The sequence below is a fragment of the Ctenopharyngodon idella genome, chromosome 4 (assembly GCF_019924925.1).
Source record: "Ctenopharyngodon idella isolate HZGC_01 chromosome 4, HZGC01, whole genome shotgun sequence".
NCBI classification, from domain to species: domain Eukaryota; kingdom Metazoa; phylum Chordata; class Actinopteri; order Cypriniformes; family Xenocyprididae; genus Ctenopharyngodon; species Ctenopharyngodon idella.
Window position 1 is genome coordinate 27,823,787 of NC_067223.1, and position 19,081 is coordinate 27,842,867.

The 19,081-nt window shown below is 43.2% G+C and overlaps 1 long non-coding RNA gene and 25 other non-coding genes across 26 annotated transcripts in view; 20 read left to right on the forward strand and 6 right to left on the reverse strand.

The window, feature by feature from the left end:
- LOC127511301 (uncharacterized) overlaps positions 1-19,081 on the reverse strand; it is a 449,991-nt gene that overhangs the window by 332,958 nt on the left and 97,952 nt on the right. The window lies entirely within an intron of this gene.
- Positions 6,965-7,038, forward strand: trnai-aau (transfer RNA isoleucine (anticodon AAU)). The gene has a single exon. It is a non-coding gene; the product is annotated as a tRNA-Ile (tRNA).
- Positions 7,135-7,207, forward strand: trnaf-gaa (transfer RNA phenylalanine (anticodon GAA)). The gene has a single exon. It is a non-coding gene; the product is annotated as a tRNA-Phe (tRNA).
- trnaq-uug (transfer RNA glutamine (anticodon UUG)) lies at positions 7,313-7,384 on the forward strand. The gene has a single exon. It is a non-coding gene; the product is annotated as a tRNA-Gln (tRNA).
- On the forward strand, positions 7,598-7,669 carry trnaq-cug (transfer RNA glutamine (anticodon CUG)). Its single transcript has one exon. It is a non-coding gene; the product is annotated as a tRNA-Gln (tRNA).
- trnaa-agc (transfer RNA alanine (anticodon AGC)) lies at positions 7,820-7,892 on the reverse strand. The gene has a single exon. It is a non-coding gene; the product is annotated as a tRNA-Ala (tRNA).
- trnap-agg (transfer RNA proline (anticodon AGG)) lies at positions 10,035-10,106 on the forward strand. The gene has a single exon. It is a non-coding gene; the product is annotated as a tRNA-Pro (tRNA).
- trnai-aau (transfer RNA isoleucine (anticodon AAU)) lies at positions 10,203-10,276 on the forward strand. The gene has a single exon. It is a non-coding gene; the product is annotated as a tRNA-Ile (tRNA).
- Positions 10,381-10,452, forward strand: trnaq-uug (transfer RNA glutamine (anticodon UUG)). Its single transcript has one exon. It is a non-coding gene; the product is annotated as a tRNA-Gln (tRNA).
- On the forward strand, positions 10,666-10,737 carry trnaq-cug (transfer RNA glutamine (anticodon CUG)). The gene has a single exon. It is a non-coding gene; the product is annotated as a tRNA-Gln (tRNA).
- On the reverse strand, positions 10,888-10,960 carry trnaa-agc (transfer RNA alanine (anticodon AGC)). Its single transcript has one exon. It is a non-coding gene; the product is annotated as a tRNA-Ala (tRNA).
- trnap-agg (transfer RNA proline (anticodon AGG)) lies at positions 12,672-12,743 on the forward strand. Its single transcript has one exon. It is a non-coding gene; the product is annotated as a tRNA-Pro (tRNA).
- On the forward strand, positions 12,840-12,913 carry trnai-aau (transfer RNA isoleucine (anticodon AAU)). Its single transcript has one exon. It is a non-coding gene; the product is annotated as a tRNA-Ile (tRNA).
- Positions 13,018-13,089, forward strand: trnaq-uug (transfer RNA glutamine (anticodon UUG)). The gene has a single exon. It is a non-coding gene; the product is annotated as a tRNA-Gln (tRNA).
- Positions 13,303-13,374, forward strand: trnaq-cug (transfer RNA glutamine (anticodon CUG)). The gene has a single exon. It is a non-coding gene; the product is annotated as a tRNA-Gln (tRNA).
- trnaa-agc (transfer RNA alanine (anticodon AGC)) lies at positions 13,525-13,597 on the reverse strand. The gene has a single exon. It is a non-coding gene; the product is annotated as a tRNA-Ala (tRNA).
- On the forward strand, positions 15,032-15,103 carry trnap-agg (transfer RNA proline (anticodon AGG)). Its single transcript has one exon. It is a non-coding gene; the product is annotated as a tRNA-Pro (tRNA).
- trnai-aau (transfer RNA isoleucine (anticodon AAU)) lies at positions 15,200-15,273 on the forward strand. The gene has a single exon. It is a non-coding gene; the product is annotated as a tRNA-Ile (tRNA).
- Positions 15,378-15,449, forward strand: trnaq-uug (transfer RNA glutamine (anticodon UUG)). The gene has a single exon. It is a non-coding gene; the product is annotated as a tRNA-Gln (tRNA).
- Positions 15,663-15,734, forward strand: trnaq-cug (transfer RNA glutamine (anticodon CUG)). The gene has a single exon. It is a non-coding gene; the product is annotated as a tRNA-Gln (tRNA).
- Positions 15,885-15,957, reverse strand: trnaa-agc (transfer RNA alanine (anticodon AGC)). Its single transcript has one exon. It is a non-coding gene; the product is annotated as a tRNA-Ala (tRNA).
- Positions 17,392-17,463, forward strand: trnap-agg (transfer RNA proline (anticodon AGG)). The gene has a single exon. It is a non-coding gene; the product is annotated as a tRNA-Pro (tRNA).
- Positions 17,560-17,633, forward strand: trnai-aau (transfer RNA isoleucine (anticodon AAU)). Its single transcript has one exon. It is a non-coding gene; the product is annotated as a tRNA-Ile (tRNA).
- Positions 17,738-17,809, forward strand: trnaq-uug (transfer RNA glutamine (anticodon UUG)). Its single transcript has one exon. It is a non-coding gene; the product is annotated as a tRNA-Gln (tRNA).
- On the forward strand, positions 18,023-18,094 carry trnaq-cug (transfer RNA glutamine (anticodon CUG)). The gene has a single exon. It is a non-coding gene; the product is annotated as a tRNA-Gln (tRNA).
- trnaa-agc (transfer RNA alanine (anticodon AGC)) lies at positions 18,245-18,317 on the reverse strand. The gene has a single exon. It is a non-coding gene; the product is annotated as a tRNA-Ala (tRNA).

A 19,081-nucleotide genomic window follows, 5' to 3' on the forward strand; every position in this document is an offset into this window, starting at 1 on the left:
CTGGCGGCGGATCGGGCAGCAAGGAGACATGTCCCACCTCCATCCACACAAACGGAAAAATAAGCAATAAATAACCTTTTTATTGAACTTCTTGTCGTTCGCCAGTTATTCATTTTCTGATATTTTAGCTGTGCATTTCATTGAAGGTGTAGCCTAATAGATAAAATATTTTATGTTTATACCGACCTAGGCCTATAAAGCACTAAATTAGGTTTTGACCACAAAATGAATGTAGAGTAGCCTCGCCAACGTAGGCTACTTAACAAAAACAGAATAGGTTATAACCTATAACTTAACATAAATATAAATATCAATTTTATATTTCCATTGAGTAGTGATTACTTTTGTACAGTAAATTGATGTCTTGACTTGAACCTTTTCTGTTAGGCCTATTTACAATATTGTTAGGTTAAAAATACAAGGCAATGCAGATTTAAGTTTAGGCCTATATTGCTGTAGTAGCCTAGGCCTAGTGATAGTTTTAGTTTTATCCTATTTTATCCTACAGCAAGAACAGAAGGGATTTTGAAAATGAGATAAACGGGTCCAAAACGGACCCGGGCCTGATGAGCCAGGATTTTTATGAGTCCGTTGCGGGTCCGCGGCGGATGTATGTATCAATTTTTATTTTATTTTATTTTATTTAAGGTTTTAATCGCGGATGCGGAGCGAATGCCTTCGTTGCGGATCTGTCACTGCGCGCAAGTGGACGCCGATACGGGTCCGTTTCGCGGATACGTTTTGGAAGCCGCGATACCTCCGCGGCTAATCCGCCGCGGAGTCCTTTTGCTGTGTGGGTACACACATTTTCAAAACTTTGCCTCTTTTTTTTAAAACTTTAAACACAAATCCAAGAATTGCACACACACAAAATGCAAAATGTCTCACATCTCTTGCATTCAAAATATCACAAACGCATCTCAAACGCAAACATTTGTCTTACGCTTCAAACACCTTTGCCATAATATTCTATTTTTGGATATATCATATACACACAGTTATTCAAAACCTAAAGCTCTTTTTTCATGAGCTCCTATGTACATTTGTACAAGATTGAAAGTAATAGGCAGAGAGATGTTGAAAAATTCGCTGTAAACACGAAAGCAAGATTGAAACCAAACAATTTTTTTTTACTGTAAGCATTTGTGGTTGTGAATACAGTATTACAGTACGACAGAAAAAAAAAATACATCAACCATGTGTAGTTGGACAGAAACAATGGCTGTGTTTGAAAAAGGAAATCAAGATTCTTCCTGTTAGATTTTTGTGTGTTAAATAGAGAACTGTGTGTTGTGTTTTGCAAAAAGTGTTTTATGAAATTGAAAACTGAGTCGAAGGCCGAGAATTAGTGTATGGTTTTGAAGACTTGGTGTGTGGTTTTTGTGTTTGAGCATCAGGTTTCAGAAATTGTGTGACAAGTAAGGATTTTGTGTGTAAGCAGTTGAAAAAAACTAGTTAAAAATGCATGTATACATTGTGTATATATTGTGTATTACATGTGTCGTAATGTTTACAGATTGAAAAATGTCTGATGCAGTCTCGCGGCCAGACGAGCTTGCTCGGAGCGGTCTCAAAGTGTGTGTGTGGCAGTGGTGGACGAAGTACACAAATCAAGTACTTGAGTAAAAGTACAGATACGTATCATAAAATATTACTCATGTGAAAGTATTTAGTGCTCCTTTTCAATTTTACTTGAGTGAAAGTACAAAAGTACTTGATTTTTAATGTACTTAAGTAAAAAAGTACTGATTGATGAATGTTTATTTTCTAATTTTATATAGGCCACTTATATAATTTAATTTTATATTATATATTTTATATAATCCTATTGCTCAAAATAATTATATATAATTATATAAATAGTATGGATGGAAGATTAGTGGATGCAGATACATAATATGTAATGTGTGTTGACAAACAATATAAAAACCGACGAAACATATAGGGATAAATACATAACATTTTAAAAAAATTGCTGCAGCAGCGGGGGAGATGAACATGCATATGTTATTTTAATTTGTGTTAGAGTTGCACGATGGATAAAACGAGAATCAAGATTTTTTTGTTTGATCGTTTCAAATAGAGATCATGATTCTCCCACGATTCTGAATAGACAACTAAACAAAATAACATATATTTATTTACTAGAGGACAAAATATTAATTGCTGCAGTCTATTTAAAAATATTTAATTAATTCATGTAATAAAATGGGTTTGAATGAATGATTTAATGACTCACTCATAACTACTTCAGTTTTTTTCATTACTGGATGAATCAATGTTTTTGAACAAATCTTTTGAATGAATCATTCAATGTCAAATACATTTTAACAGTCACTTGTCGCCTCCTAGTGGCGTAACGATGTAATCGATACAACCGTTATTTAAAGCACCAAGTTAGTTTTAAAATGTGATTTGATCAGTTTGAATCGAGATCGCGATCTGTAGACACATTGATGTGGATGTGTCCGCATTAAAGCATTTCAGGGGGCTTAAACAGATTGCCCTTTACAACAGATTTAGTTCAAAAACAACTGACCTAAATATGATTTTCAGTTACAATAATTCATCCTAAAATTCAACATTAGTAGGCTGACTTACTTTTCGCCATCAGTCGTGCGCGCACTCAGAGGATCCCCAGTTCTTGGCTAATTTTCAGTCAGACAGTGAAATTCATTCACTGGAGAGTCGCTCTGAAGGGATCATTGAATCAATGATTTGTTGACTCGAGAACAGCTGCAATATGATCAGTCCAATTCTCAAATGAATTGTTGATGTGATTTGTGAACCGATTTAACAGGATGTGCACGAATCAGGACACCGCTTTTGCATCTCTGAGCATGTGACGATTTCTTCATTTTAAAATAAGGAGTAACGATATGTTTTATGAAATGTAGTGGAGTAAAAAGTATGATCTTATGCTTTGGAATGTAGTGAAGTACAAAATAAAAGTTACTCAAAATAAAAATACTTGAGTAAAGTACAGATACTTGAAAAATGTACTTAAGTACAGTAACGAATTAAAAATACTTTGTTACTGTCTACCACTGGTGTGTGGTTTTCACACTCAAAAGGTAACAATGTGAAGATGTTGCTAGTATTTTTTTTTTTTTTTAAATAACTTGCTGAACAAATGTTTCTCGTTCAAAAATGATTGTAGCCTGTGTATTTTTGTGGTTGTCTTTAGCAGGCACAAGCACCAAAGGCTGTGGAACAACAGTTTGCTGCTACAGGACCAGGAGGTCATGGAGCAGAGTCAGCCTCAGCTCCAGTCTGAGCCCCGACCTACTGCATCAGTGACATCTAAAACTATACCAAGTTTGTCAATGGTAATAACGTTTTTTTGTTTTGTTTGTTTGTTTGTTTTTTTGTTTAAAGAATTGCAATTTTAATATAAGTTTTGAAGTATAAAAGTCTTAAGTTCAGTTGAAATTTAATGAAGTACTGGAAGTAAAAAGCTGAGATGTTGTCTGGTATGTTTTTATGGCTACCTGCCAATTGTCACACCTTGTACAAGGGCAGCTGTAGCCTGTTCAATGTCTCAGATGGGTTTAGTCATATAATCCAGTGAAATTATAAAAGAACAATACAACCTATGTGCTCTCTGTTTTTTCTCTGCTCTTGGATTCTTCTCTTCCTCTCTAATTGCTCTCTGCCATCATGGGTTAAAGGACACTCACATCCTTCATGGCATCTTTCTTGATCTTTTTCAACTGGCTATTAAAGCTATGTTTCCTCTCATTCATTCTGTATCTCTCAGGTAACATTCCAATTATGCACAATTAATTATACACGTATTATTAATTCAGTCATCAAGCATCTACTTTTTAGCTATTTCAAGTGTAACCTTAATTATTGTTAATAAATGCTTTTTCTTACAAACAATGTGCAAACTAGTTTTGATTTTATGTCATTTTTAAAAGGTACAGTTTCAATTACAATATATTTACAGTCTAGCTGTAACAATTAGTCCAGATTGAAGGCAAGATGATAAACCCAAGTGCAGTTTATTGAATTATCGAAAGTGAAAAAAAAACAAAGCAACCAGTTGACATGAACTTGAACAGACTTGACTATAAGACTCACCAACAGCAGGGTTACATAAACAATACACAACCAAGAAACTTGGGGAAGACAATGGCTTAAATACTAGAAATTAGAGAACACATGACTAAGACAACCAATGGGGAAGTGACACAAGGAACAAAGGAACCAATGACAGAACAGAACTGAAAACCACATGACCATAAACAACCAATCAGAACATGACACATCGACTAAGGGAGAACATGTGGAGCAAGGGAAGTATGGCACAAACAAGCAACATGAAACAAACTACAAAATAAAGACATGAAAACATGAACATGAAAACAAAACCCAAAACTATACGTGACACTAGTAATGCCTTCCCACATATTTTTCTGTTCTAACTGTGCTTATTTCAATCTGTATAAGTAACAGGGGGTGGTAATACATACGCAAAAAAAAATTACGAAAAAACGTACAGCAAGAAAGCATTTCCTTTAGTTATACAATGAAATATAGTTAATAGATATTTAGATATTTTCAACAAGGAACAATAGATATTTTCTCATTTACCAAAAAATGTAATTATATTTTTTGTTATTATGCTGTTACAACACATTTTTCTTTTTGCTGAAATTGTTTTGCCCTATTTTAGTTTACCAAGCCAAGATTTGGTGGGTCCCACATTGCTGCAGCAAAGCCAAATCTAAGTGTGGCTAGGAGATCATCTCAGGTTGATGACCAACCCAGCGCAGCAGTGTCCAATGCCCCAATACCAAGCACCACTGTCTCTTTAAGTATACTGGCATAATCCACATTGCATTCTATGAAGACACATTCCACTACTGTGAACTTTTTAGAAACATATTCTAGGAAATCTTACCATAATGAAGTAAGAGCAATACTATACAGTAATATATAATGTTTCAATTAAACAGATTTTATATACACTACTGCTCAAAGGTTGGTGGGGTCAGTATTTTTTTTAAAAAGAAACTGACACTTTTATTCAGCAATGATGTATTAATTACATTTGAAAACAGATTCAAATAAGCAGCAATTTTAAAATGGCAATATTATTTCCCAGTATTACTGCTTTTGACTGTATTTTAATCTTCTAAAAAAATCTTACTGACCTCAGCCTTTTGAACAGTATTGTATAATTTAATCTAGGATGAGTTAAAATTGTTGGACTTTTATGTTTGACTGTTTCTCTTGTTATATATATAACATATATTATATTTCACTGCATGATTGTATAGACACAAGACCCTGGAGTTCCAGCCTCTGTCCCCAGAACCACTGCAGATGTGACCAGTCCTACAGAGTCTCGCAGTATTGTCTCGGTAAGTAATTTCAAATTCTGTTGGTCTAAAAAGGTAATTGAATTTGCATATTAACTTCCACAACTAGAAGAGGAGTCCCCACTAGTCACACAAAATAGCGCTAGCAGCTGACACATTTCTGAAAACGGAACAAATGTATCAATTTCCCTGACATTTTGAATGTGATAACCAGTTGCTTCCTAAAACACATTCAAGCTGAAAAACAACAAAAAAGTAAAGTCATAATGTCATAATGGCTCCTCTAAGGATCAACTTGATATTATATTTAAAGAATTATAAACAATTTATGGTTGTTAACATTCAGATGTGTAAAATATTTAAAAATAAAGAGATATTGTTAGTAAAATGACAGAAGAGAAGCTTTCCTGCTGTTGATGTTCTATATATTACACTGGCTTTACAGTTTTTTTTCAATTGCTTACACACTAAAAAACTTTCCCACAATTAGCAAAACCTAACACTCAAGGAGCAAAACACCAGACTAGATTTGCACAACTGTAAGCACATTGTCAGCTTCACACTTTTTGCAAAACATTACACACAGTGATTTGCAAAACACTAAACACACTTGTATGCGTTTGACACAGAAATTTATCATGATGTAATTTCCTTGCAATTTCAAAGCAAAGGCTTTCAAATGAACACACCCCATGAACCAACTAGTTAAACACAGCCCCCAGGTGTGCACACACACTGGTGCTTAATTGTAGACACACCAATCAGGTTTAAGCACTATAAAAAGGCAACAGGTAAGTTCACCTGTCTTCAACAAAAATGGACGGTGTCAGAGGAAGAGGGAGAGTGCGGATGAGAGGGGGAATCCGGAGAGAACAAGGTGGAGGAAGAGGCCAAGGAAGAGGGAGAGGAAGAGGAAGACAGAGAGGGAGAAGAAGACCTGGAGGAGGGGAAGGACATGCTAAAAGAAGAAGACAACCACATCTGTGTAACAGAAAACGTGCTACAATTGTGGGCCATGTAATAAACCACGGGCTAACACTGAGGGAGGCTGGACTGAGAGTACAGCCTAACCTAAGCAGGTACACGGTGGAATCAATAGTTCGGACATTTCGTCAAGAGCACAGGTGAGAAACTTATCTTCTGTCAACAGAAAATCCATAGCTTACTGCATGTACTATATCAACAGTTTTGGTATGTATTCATGTATCATTTTACAGTAAGCTACATGTATTTTGTTTGGCCAACATAGGATTGAACATTGAGAACACCAAGGAGGGAGGGGCCCCATATTCACACAGGAGCAAGAGAGAGAGATCATAAACCTTGTTTTGGCCAATAATGCAATCAGACTTAGAGAAATTCAAGCCAATATTGTCAGTGATCACCAAATTTTCAATAATGTCCAACAGGTCTTTCTGTCAACAATAGCCCGTATCCTTAAAAAACATCAAGTTCTGATGAAACAACTGTATAAAGTGCCATTTGAAAGAAATTCAGACAGGGTGAAAGTCCTTCGGTGGAAACTCCCGGACGAGCCCGTGCTTCGGCTCAGGTTTTAATCTCGCCAGCCTGATTAGTGTTACGGGCAATCAGGATATTTCTGGGAAATTGGGCAGCAAGCCCTGTCGTAGTGAGGCCGGTTAGCTCAGTTGGTTAGAGCGTGGTGCTAATAAGGCCAAGGTCGCGGGTTCGATCCCCGTACGGGCCAACGTTTTGCTCTCTGGGGACTTTCAAGCTTTGCGCTTCTCGCAAGTGACCGGCGGTCTCACAGAAATCCCCTCTGGCCAGAGCGCACACGAACCTGGCCGAAATAGCTCAGTTGGGAGAGCGTTAGACTGAAGATCTAAAGGTCCCTGGTTCGATCCCGGGTTTCGGCAGAGAAGCCACCGCTGCGTGTTTTTGGTCGAGGGGGTCCAGTGACCAAACGCCTCCACCTAGCCACATTGCTGCCCGCCTCTCAGACGTGCCGCTCAGAGAGCGGTGGTTCCATGGTGTAATGGTTAGCACTCTGGACTTTGAATCCAGTGATCCGAGTTCAAATCTCAGTGGAGCCTTTCTTTGATCTCTTTGCGGCAGGGCGGAGAAATACAGAGGCGTTGCGCAACTGCTAACGTAACTGTAAAGAGGCGGTGAAATTGGCATTCTCAAAGCGAATCGGGGAAACATGGGCTTAAACGGCAAAGCCTTCACTGGCTCTTTGCTATGCCGCTTCTAGGCTGAATGACTTCATCCTCCGGGGCTCGGCGAGCAAAGGCGACTCTCGCCGCGGTTCCATGGTGTAAAGGTTAGCACTCTGGACTCTGAATCCAGCGATCCGAGTTCAAATCTCGGTGGGACCTGCTTTTGCCACGAATGTGAGCAGGACCCCGTCCGAAAAACCTTTTCGTCAGCAGCGAGCCTCAAGAGCTCGTCTAGGCAGTGTCCCATCGTGCCGTAAAAGCGCAGACTGTCCCATTGGGGAAGTGAGCGTAAAAGGCCAGGGCCCCAGCTGGAGAATGCGGGCATCGATCCCGCTACCTCTCGCATGCTAAGCGAGCGCTCTACCATTTGAGCTAATTCCCCTGGACGGCAGAGCGAAGGTGTCCATCGCTCTCAAAGACACCGGCGAGGAGCGACCCCTAGCATGTGTGCAAGCGCCGCGGCGGGATTTCCATTGGGCACAAAGAGAAGAGACCCTATTTCCTCTGTGCTGGTGACTGGCTACTGTTTAGTTGTAGATTTAAGTAAAAGATTGTGCTTTCATCTTTAAGGCCCTTCTTGGTCTTAATCCACAATATGTGCGTGGACGCTCAAGACGCTACCTCTAGGGTCACTCGGGTTGTGCAGCCGACTTCTCCTCTCTGTTTCCCGCTCTGGCTGAACTCTCTGGAGTCGGGAAACGCGCCGGCGCTCTTTGCAGGATTTTTTTCACATTGCAGCAAAACAGACTAAAAATACTCCGTCATTTTTTGTCATAGAGACATCAGTAATATATCAATTGAAACTATAGAATATCTTCTTTTATTTGCGTACACTCCGAGTAAAAACAAAATGTTGTGCTTTTTGCAAAATAAAGAAAACTAACATGAGGCGTGATCTGTCGTCTCCCTCTGAACGAAGTCCAATCTGATAGTTCTCAGAAAATGAACTGTAACTTAGTGAATGCTGATCACAAAAAAATTAGACTTATGTCTAAAGAAACTTTGGAATGTCAGGTTTTAAATCGTGTAAGTCAAATGGAAAACAGATATTCTCTGTTTATGTAATCTGTATGAAAACAGAGCCATGTCAGACGCCCGTGACTCAGCTCATTATCCGCTAATGCGGCCACGCCCACGGAGCTAGCGCTATTCAGACACGCGAATTCTGAGGCAATACTTGTACACACGGTCGCAATCGTGTATTTATTGTCTTCAAAAGTGTTTATCTGCATGTTATAGCCATGGTTAGCGATCTCTGGAAGCCTCTGTTAGTTCCTGGAATGTCACATGGCCTGTTCTTCTTTAGAGTAATTTGTGGACTAAAGGTGCACAGAGCGCCCTCCGGCTGCAAGTATGAATTGAAAACACAGTATCCAGTGCTCCTAGCGATGACAATAAATACTGAATAAATATTACTCCTCTGTATAGAAAATTGACATAAACATATGAGAATCCATCCATATTTCTCCAAATGTGCATGCTTTTAAGCTAAAAGCCTATATGAAATGCCATAGAGGTAACATGACTGTTCAGACACTTTGCATCACAGAAATACATTATATTTTTAAAGGTTATAATAGAATACCTTTATTTTAAATGGTAAAAATATTTCAAAGGATTGGTGTTGTTTCTGTAAGTTTGATATACAGCACGGTGAGCTTGAGACATGATCACAGAGGGGTTTTTTCACATAGCCTACCTGACTGAAAGAGCTCATTATTATGCAGGTCATTAGCTGATTATGTGGATCTTTTGTCTTCTGAGGTGTGAATCGCAGCATTATTCATGAAGATTCACGCCTCCGCGCATACTGTGTTTCTTGACAAAAAGTGTGTTAGAAAATGTAAATCTCTCTATTGTTTTATATGAACGAGTAGGCAGGATTTTTTGTTTTTTCAATAGCCACGCATAAACGTTATTCCTCCAGAAATACAAACATGTACGTACATGTTGTTTACATATTATGGTAGCCAAGTTCGTGCTGAATACAGTGTGATGACACTTTTGCCATTAATATCTTTATGAACAACTAAAAAAAAAGCACAAACGTCAGGGCATGTCAAAACTTCTCCAGGGCCCCAAAACAGCCTCAGACTCCAGAGGGTTAAAGTCTAAAAGACATCTGGCTTTTTTAGCTGTTCTCCCTAAGCACTGGAAGAGTCTCCCTCTTCACCTTAGGTCCACCCTCACCATTGGCATATTTTTAATCCACTCAGAAGCCCACTGCTCTTGTTTTTTAAAAGGGCTTCATCATAAATAATCCACTTGGCTATCAGGAGATTGTAATTCGCTATCAGAAGTGAGTTCTGAGGTCAGGAAAGCCTGCACCCACGAGGAACGTTACAGGGTGAGTACTCCCAAACAACCTTCATTACAACTTCAGTTTGTTTTTGCACAAAAAAAGCCTCACAATTTGTCTTGGCATTGTTTTTGTCAACGTGTTTTGGCGATGCTCATTGTGTCTTGGGCCATGCAAAAACAGCCATGTTGGCGGCCAGGCAGCAGCAGGAAGGCGGTCGGTGTCGGCTCGTTGGTCTAGGGGTATGATTCTCGCTTAGGGTGCGAGAGGTCCCGGGTTCAAATCCCGGACGAGCCCGTGCTTCGGCTCAGGTTTTAATCTCGCCAGCCTGATTAGTGTTACGGGCAATCAGGAGATTTCTGGGAAACTGGGCATCAAGCCCTGTCGTAGCGAGGCCGGTTAGCTCAGTTGGTTAGAGCGTGGTGCTAATAACGCCAAGGTCGCGGGTTCGATCCCCGTACGGGCCAACGTTTTGCTCTGTGGGGACCTTCAAGCTTTGCGCTTCTCGCAAGTGACCGACGGTCTCACAGAAATCCCCTCTGGCCAGAGCGCACACCACTCAGAGAGCGGTGGTTCCATGGTGTAATGGTTAGCACTCTGGACTTTGAATCCAGTGATCCGAGTTCAAATCTCGGTGGAGCCTTTCTTTGATCTCTTTGCGGCAGGGCGGAGAAATACAGAGGCGTTGCGCAACTGCTAACGTAACTGTAAAGAGGCGGTGAAATTGGCATTCTCAAAGCGAATCGGGGGAACATGGGCTTAAACGGCAAAGCCTTCACTGGCTCTTTGCTATGCCGCTTCTAGGCTGAATGACTTCATCCTCCGGGGCTCGGCGAGCAAAGGCGACTCTCGCCGCGGTTCCATGGTGTAATGGTTAGCACTCTGGACTCTGAATCCAGCGATCCGAGTTCAAATCTCGGTGGGACCTGCTTTTGCCACGAATGTGAGCAGGACCCCGTCCGAAAAACCTTTTCGTCAGCAGCGAGCCTCAAGAGCTCATCTAGGCAGTGTCCCATCGTGCCGTAAAAGCGCAGACTGTCCCATTGGGGAAGTGAGCGTAAAAGGGCAGGGCCCCAGCTGGAGAATGCGGGCATCGATCCCGCTACCTCTCGCATGCTAAGCGAGCGCTCTACCATTTGAGCTAATTCCCCTGGACGGCAGAGCGAAGGTGTCCATCGCTCTCAAAGACACCGGCGAGGAGCGACCCCTAGCATGTGTGCAAGCGCCGCGGCGGGATTTCCATTGGGCACAAAGAAAAGAGACCCTATTTCCTCTGTGCTGGTGACTGGCTACTGTTTAGTTGTAGATTTAAGTAAAAGATTGTGCTTTCATCTTTAAGGCCCTTCTTGGTCTTAATCCACAATATGTGCGTGGACGCTCAAGACGCTACCTCTAGGGTCACTCGGGTTGTGCAGCCGACTTCTCCTCTCTGTTTCCCGCTCTGGCTGAACTCTCTGGAGTCGGGAAACGCGCCGGCGCTCTTTGCAGGATTTTTTTCACATTGCAGCAAAACAGACTAAAAATACTCCGTCATTTTTTGTCATAGAGACATCAGTAATATATCAATTGAAACTATAGAATATCTTCTTTTATTTGCGTACACTCCGAGTAAAAACAAAATGTTGTGCTTTTTGCAAAATAAAGAAAACTAACATGAGGCGTGATCTGTCGTCTCCCTCTGAACGAAGTCCAATCTGATAGTTCTCAGAAAATGAACTGTAACTTAGTGAATACTGATCACAAAAAAATTAGACTTATGTCTAAAGAAACTTTGGAATGTCAGGTTTTAAATCGTGTAAGTCAAATGGAAAACAGATATTCTCTGTTTATGTAATCTGTATGAAAACAGAGCCATGTCAGACGCCCATGACTCAGCTCATTATCCGCTAATGCGGCCACGCCCACGGAGCTAGCGCTATTCAGACACGCGAATTCTGAGGCAATACTTGTACACACGGTCGCAATCGTGTATTTATTGTCTTCAAAAGTGTTTATCTGCATGTTATAGCCATGGTTAGCGATCTCTGGAAGCCTCTGTTAGTTCCTGGAATGTCACATGGCCTGTTCTTCTTTAGAGTAATTTGTGGACTAAAGGTGCACAGAGCGCCCTCCGGCTGCAAGTATGAATTGAAAACACAGTATCCAGTGCTCCTAGCGATGACAATAAATACTGAATAAATATTACTCCTCTGTATAGAAAATTGACATAAACATATGAGAATTTTTTGTTTTTTCAATAACCACGCATAAACGTTATTCCTCCAGAAATACAAACATGTACGTACATGTTGTTTACATATTATGGTAGCCAAGTTCGTGCTGAATACAGTGTGATGACACTTTTGCCATTAATATCTTTATGAACAACTAAAAAAAAAGCACAAACGTCAGGGCATGTCAAAACTTCTCCAGGGCCCCAAAACAGCCTCAGACTCCAGAGGGTTAAAGTCTAAAAGACATCTGGCTTTTTTAGCTGTTCTCCCTAAGCACTGGAAGAGTCTCCCTCTTCACCTTAGGTCCACCCTCACCATTGGCATATTTTTAATCCACTCAGAAGCCCACTGCTCTTGTTTTTTAAAAGGGCTTCATCATAAATAATCCACTTGGCTATCAGGAGATTGTAATTCGCTATCAGAAGTGAGTTCTGAGGTCAGGAAAGCCTGCACCCACGAGGAACGTTACAGGGTGAGTACTCCCAAACAACCTTCATTACAACTTCAGTTTGTTTTTGCACAAAAAAAGCCTCACAATTTGTCTTGGCATTGTTTTTGTCAACGTGTTTTGGCGATGCTCATTGTGTCTTGGGCCATGCAAAAACAGCCATGTTGGCGGCCAGGCAGCAGCAGGAAGGCGGTCGGTGTCGGCTCGTTGGTCTAGGGGTATGATTCTCGCTTAGGGTGCGAGAGGTCCCGGGTTCAAATCCCGGACGAGCCCGTGCTTCGGCTCAGGTTTTAATCTCGCCAGCCTGATTAGTGTTACGGGCAATCAGGAGATTTCTGGGAAACTGGGCAGCAAGCCCTGTCGTAGCGAGGCCGGTTAGCTCAGTTGGTTAGAGCGTGGTGCTAATAACGCCAAGGTCGCGGGTTCGATCCCCGTACGGGCCAACGTTTTGCTCTGTGGGGACCTTCAAGCTTTGCGCTTCTCGCAAGTGACCGACGGTCTCACAGAAATCCCCTCTGGCCAGAGCGCACACCACTCAGAGAGCGGTGGTTCCATGGTGTAATGGTTAGCACTCTGGACTTTGAATCCAGTGATCCGAGTTCAAATCTCGGTGGAGCCTTTCTTTGATCTCTTTGCGGCAGGGCGGAGAAATACAGAGGCGTTGCGCAACTGCTAACGTAACTGTAAAGAGGCGGTGAAATTGGCATTCTCAAAGCGAATCGGGGGAACATGGGCTTAAACGGCAAAGCCTTCACTGGCTCTTTGCTATGCCGCTTCTAGGCTGAATGACTTCATCCTCCGGGGCTCGGCGAGCAAAGGCGACTCTCGCCGCGGTTCCATGGTGTAATGGTTAGCACTCTGGACTCTGAATCCAGCGATCCGAGTTCAAATCTCGGTGGGACCTGCTTTTGCCACGAATGTGAGCAGGACCCCGTCCGAAAAACCTTTTCGTCAGCAGCGAGCCTCAAGAGCTCATCTAGGCAGTGTCCCATCGTGCCGTAAAAGCGCAGACTGTCCCATTGGGGAAGTGAGCGTAAAAGGGCAGGGCCCCAGCTGGAGAATGCGGGCATCGATCCCGCTACCTCTCGCATGCTAAGCGAGCGCTCTACCATTTGAGCTAATTCCCCTGGACGGCAGAGCGAAGGTGTCCATCGCTCTCAAAGACACCGGCGAGGAGCGACCCCTAGCATGTGTGCAAGCGCCGCGGCGGGATTTCCATTGGGCACAAAGAAAAGAGACCCTATTTCCTCTGTGCTGGTGACTGGCTACTGTTTAGTTGTAGATTTAAGTAAAAGATTGTGCTTTCATCTTTAAGGCCCTTCTTGGTCTTAATCCACAATATGTGCGTGGACGCTCAAGACGCTACCTCTAGGGTCACTCGGGTTGTGCAGCCGACTTCTCCTCTCTGTTTCCCGCTCTGGCTGAACTCTCTGGAGTCGGGAAACGCGCCGGCGCTCTTTGCAGGATTTTTTTCACATTGCAGCAAAACAGACTAAAAATACTCCGTCATTTTTTGTCATAGAGACATCAGTAATATATCAATTGAAACTATAGAATATCTTCTTTTATTTGCGTACACTCCGAGTAAAAACAAAATGTTGTGCTTTTTGCAAAATAAAGAAAACTAACATGAGGCGTGATCTGTCGTCTCCCTCTGAACGAAGTCCAATCTGATAGTTCTCAGAAAATGAACTGTAACTTAGTGAATACTGATCACAAAAAAATTAGACTCATGTCTAAAGAAACTTTGGAATGTCAGGTTTTAAATCGTGTAAGTCAAATGGAAAACAGATATTCTCTGTTTATGTAATCTGTATGAAAACAGAGCCATGTCAGACGCCCGTGACTCAGCTCATTATCCGCTAATGCGGCCACGCCCACGGAGCTAGCGCTATTCAGACACGCGAATTCATATGAGAATTTTTTGTTTTTTCAATAACCACGCATAAACGTTATTCCTCCAGAAATACAAACATGTACGTACATGTTGTTTACATATTATGGTAGCCAAGTTCGTGCTGAATACAGTGTGATGACACTTTTGCCATTAATATCTTTATGAACAACTAAAAAAAAAGCACAAACGTCAGGGCATGTCAAAACTTCTCCAGGGCCCCAAAACAGCCTCAGACTCCAGAGGGTTAAAGTCTAAAAGACATCTGGCTTTTTTAGCTGTTCTCCCTAAGCACTGGAAGAGTCTCCCTCTTCACCTTAGGTCCACCCTCACCATTGGCATATTTTTAATCCACTCAGAAGCCCACTGCTCTTGTTTTTTAAAAGGGCTTCATCATAAATAATCCACTTGGCTATCAGGAGATTGTAATTCGCTATCAGAAGTGAGTTCTGAGGTCAGGAAAGCCTGCACCCACGAGGAACGTTACAGGGTGAGTACTCCCAAACAACCTTCATTACAACTTCAGTTTGTTTTTGCACAAAAAAAGCCTCACAATTTGTCTTGGCATTGTTTTTGTCAACGTGTTTTGGCGATGCTCATTGTGTCTTGGGCCATGCAAAAACAGCCATGTTGGCGGCCAGGCAGCAGCAGGAAGGCGGTCGGTGTCGGCTCGTTGGTCTAGGGGTATGATTCTCGCTTAGGGTGCGAGAGGTCCCGGGTTCAAATCCCGGACGAGCCCGTGCTTCGGCTCAGGTTTTAATCTCGCCAGCCTGATTAGTGTTACGGGCAATCAGGAGATTTCTGGGAAACTGGGCAGCAAGCCCTGTCGTAGCGAGGCCGGTTAGCTCAGTTGGTTAGAGCGTGGTGCTAATAACGCCAAGGTCGCGGGTTCGATCCCCGTACGGGCCAACGTTTTGCTCTGTGGGGACCTTCAAGCTTTGCGCTTCTCGCAAGTGACCGACGGTCTCACAGAAATCCCCTCTGGCCAGAGCGCACACCACTCAGAGAGCGGTGGTTCCATGGTGTAATGGTTAGCACTCTGGACTTTGAATCCAGTGATCCGAGTTCAAATCTCGGTGGAGCCTTTCTTTGATCTCTTTGCGGCAGGGCGGAGAAATACAGAGGCGTTGCGCAACTGCTAACGTAACTGTAAAGAGGCGGTGAAATTGGCATTCTCAAAGCGAATCGGGGGAACATGGGCTTAAACGGCAAAGCCTTCACTGGCTCTTTGCTATGCCGCTTCTAGGCTGAATGACTTCATCCTCCGGGGCTCGGCGAGCAAAGGCGACTCTCGCCGCGGTTCCATGGTGTAATGGTTAGCACTCTGGACTCTGAATCCAGCGATCCGAGTTCAAATCTCGGTGGGACCTGCTTTTGCCACGAATGTGAGCAGGACCCCGTCCGAAAAACCTTTTCGTCAGCAGCGAGCCTCAAGAGCTCATCTAGGCAGTGTCCCATCGTGCCGTAAAAGCGCAGACTGTCCCATTGGGGAAGTGAGCGTAAAAGGGCAGGGCCCCAGCTGGAGAATGCGGGCATCGATCCCGCTACCTCTCGCATGCTAAGCGAGCGCTCTACCATTTGAGCTAATTCCCCTGGACGGCAGAGCGAAGGTGTCCATCGCTCTCAAAGACACCGGCGAGGAGCGACCCCTAGCATGTGTGCAAGCGCCGCGGCGGGATTTCCATTGGGCACAAAGAAAAGAGACCCTATTTCCTCTGTGCTGGTGACTGGCTACTGTTTAGTTGTAGATTTAAGTAAAAGATTGTGCTTTCATCTTTAAGGCCCTTCTTGGTCTTAATCCACAATATGTGCGTGGACGCTCAAGACGCTACCTCTAGGGTCACTCGGGTTGTGCAGCCGACTTCTCCTCTCTGTTTCCCGCTCTGGCTGAACTCTCTGGAGTCGGGAAACGCGCCGGCGCTCTTTGCAGGATTTTTTTCACATTGCAGCAAAACAGACTAAAAATACTCCGTCATTTTTTGTCATAGAGACATCAGTAATATATCAATTGAAACTATAGAATATCTTCTTTTATTTGCGTACACTCCGAGTAAAAACAAAATGTTGTGCTTTTTGCAAAATAAAGAAAACTAACATGAGGCGTGATCTGTCGTCTCCCTCTGAACGAAGTCCAATCTGATAGTTCTCAGAAAATGAACTGTAACTTAGTGAATACTGATCACAAAAAAATTAGACTCATGTCTAAAGAAACTTTGGAATGTCAGGTTTTAAATCGTGTAAGTCAAATGGAAAACAGATATTCTCTGTTTATGTAATCTGTATGAAAACAGAGCCATGTCAGACGCCCGTGACTCAGCTCATTATCCGCTAATGCGGCCACGCCCACGGAGCTAGCGCTATTCAGACACGCGAATTCATATGAGAATTTTTTGTTTTTTCAATAACCACGCATAAACGTTATTCCTCCAGAAATACAAACATGTACGTACATGTTGTTTACATATTATGGTAGCCAAGTTCGTGCTGAATACAGTGTGATGACACTTTTGCCATTAATATCTTTATGAACAACTAAAAAAAAAGCACAAACGTCAGGGCATGTCAAAACTTCTCCAGGGCCCCAAAACAGCCTCAGACTCCAGAGGGTTAAAGTCTAAAAGACATCTGGCTTTTTTAGCTGTTCTCCCTAAGCACTGGAAGAGTCTCCCTCTTCACCTTAGGTCCACCCTCACCATTGGCATATTTTTAATCCACTCAGAAGCCCACTGCTCTTGTTTTTTAAAAGGGCTTCATCATAAATAATCCACTTGGCTATCAGGAGATTGTAATTCGCTATCAGAAGTGAGTTCTGAGGTCAGGAAAGCCTGCACCCACGAGGAACGTTACAGGGTGAGTACTCCCAAACAACCTTCATTACAACTTCAGTTTGTTTTTGCACAAAAAAAGCCTCACAATTTGTCTTGGCATTGTTTTTGTCAACGTGTTTTGGCGATGCTCATTGTGTCTTGGGCCATGCAAAAACAGCCATGTTGGCGGCCAGGCAGCAGCAGGAAGGCGGTCGGTGTCGGCTCGTTGGTCTAGGGGTATGATTCTCGCTTAGGGTGCGAGAGGTCCCGGGTTCAAATCCCGGACGAGCCCGTGCTTCGGCTCAGGTTTTAATCTCGCCAGCCTGATTAGTGTTACGGGCAATCAGGAGATTTCTGGGAAACTGGGCAGCAAGCCCTGTCGTAGCGAGGCCGGTTAGCTCAGTTGGTTAGAGCGTGGTGCTAATAACGCCAAGGTCGCGGGTTCGATCCCCGTACGGGCCAACGTTTTGCTCTGTGGGGACCTTCAAGCTTTGCGCTTCTCGCAAGTGACCGACGGTCTCACAGAAATCCCCTCTGGCCAGAGCGCACACCACTCAGAGAGCGGTGGTTCCATGGTGTAATGGTTAGCACTCTGGACTTTGAATCCAGTGATCCGAGTTCAAATCTCGGTGGAGCCTTTCTTTGATCTCTTTGCGGCAGGGCGGAGAAATACAGAGGCGTTGCGCAACTGCTAACGTAACTGTAAAGAGGCGGTGAAATTGGCATTCTCAAAGCGAATCGGGGGAACATGGGCTTAAACGGCAAAGCCTTCACTGGCTCTTTGCTATGCCGCTTCTAGGCTGAATGACTTCATCCTCCGGGGCTCGGCGAGCAAAGGCGACTCTCGCCGCGGTTCCATGGTGTAATGGTTAGCACTCTGGACTCTGAATCCAGCGATCCGAGTTCAAATCTCGGTGGGACCTGCTTTTGCCACGAATGTGAGCAGGACCCCGTCCGAAAAACCTTTTCGTCAGCAGCGAGCCTCAAGAGCTCATCTAGGCAGTGTCCCATCGTGCCGTAAAAGCGCAGACTGTCCCATTGGGGAAGTGAGCGTAAAAGGGCAGGGCCCCAGCTGGAGAATGCGGGCATCGATCCCGCTACCTCTCGCATGCTAAGCGAGCGCTCTACCATTTGAGCTAATTCCCCTGGACGGCAGAGCGAAGGTGTCCATCGCTCTCAAAGACACCGGCGAGGAGCGACCCCTAGCATGTGTGCAAGCGCCGCGGCGGGATTTCCATTGGGCACAAAGAAAAGAGACCCTATTTCCTCTGTGCTGGTGACTGGCTACTGTTTAGTTGTAGATTTAAGTAAAAGATTGTGCTTTCATCTTTAAGGCCCTTCTTGGTCTTAATCCACAATATGTGCGTGGACGCTCAAGACGCTACCTCTAGGGTCACTCGGGTTGTGCAGCCGACTTCTCCTCTCTGTTTCCCGCTCTGGCTGAACTCTCTGGAGTCGGGAAACGCGCCGGCGCTCTTTGCAGGATTTTTTTTCACATTGCAGCAAAACAGACTAAAAATACTCCGTCATTTTTTGTCATAGAGACATCAGTAATATATCAATTGAAACTATAGAATATCTTCTTTTATTTGCGTACACTCCGAGTAAAAACAAAATGTTGTGCTTTTTGCAAAATAAAGAAAACTAACATGAGGCGTGATCTGTCGTCTCCCTCTGAACGAAGTCCAATCTGATAGTTCTCAGAAAATGAACTGTAACTTAGTGAATACTGATCACAAAAAAATTAGACTTATGTCTAAAGAAACTTTGGAATGTCAGGTTTTAAATCATGTAAGTCAAATGGAAAACAGATATTCTCTGTTTATGTAATCTGTATGAAAAACAGAGCCATGTCAGACGCCCGTGACTCAGCTCATTATCCGCTAATGCGGCCACGCCCACGGAGCTAC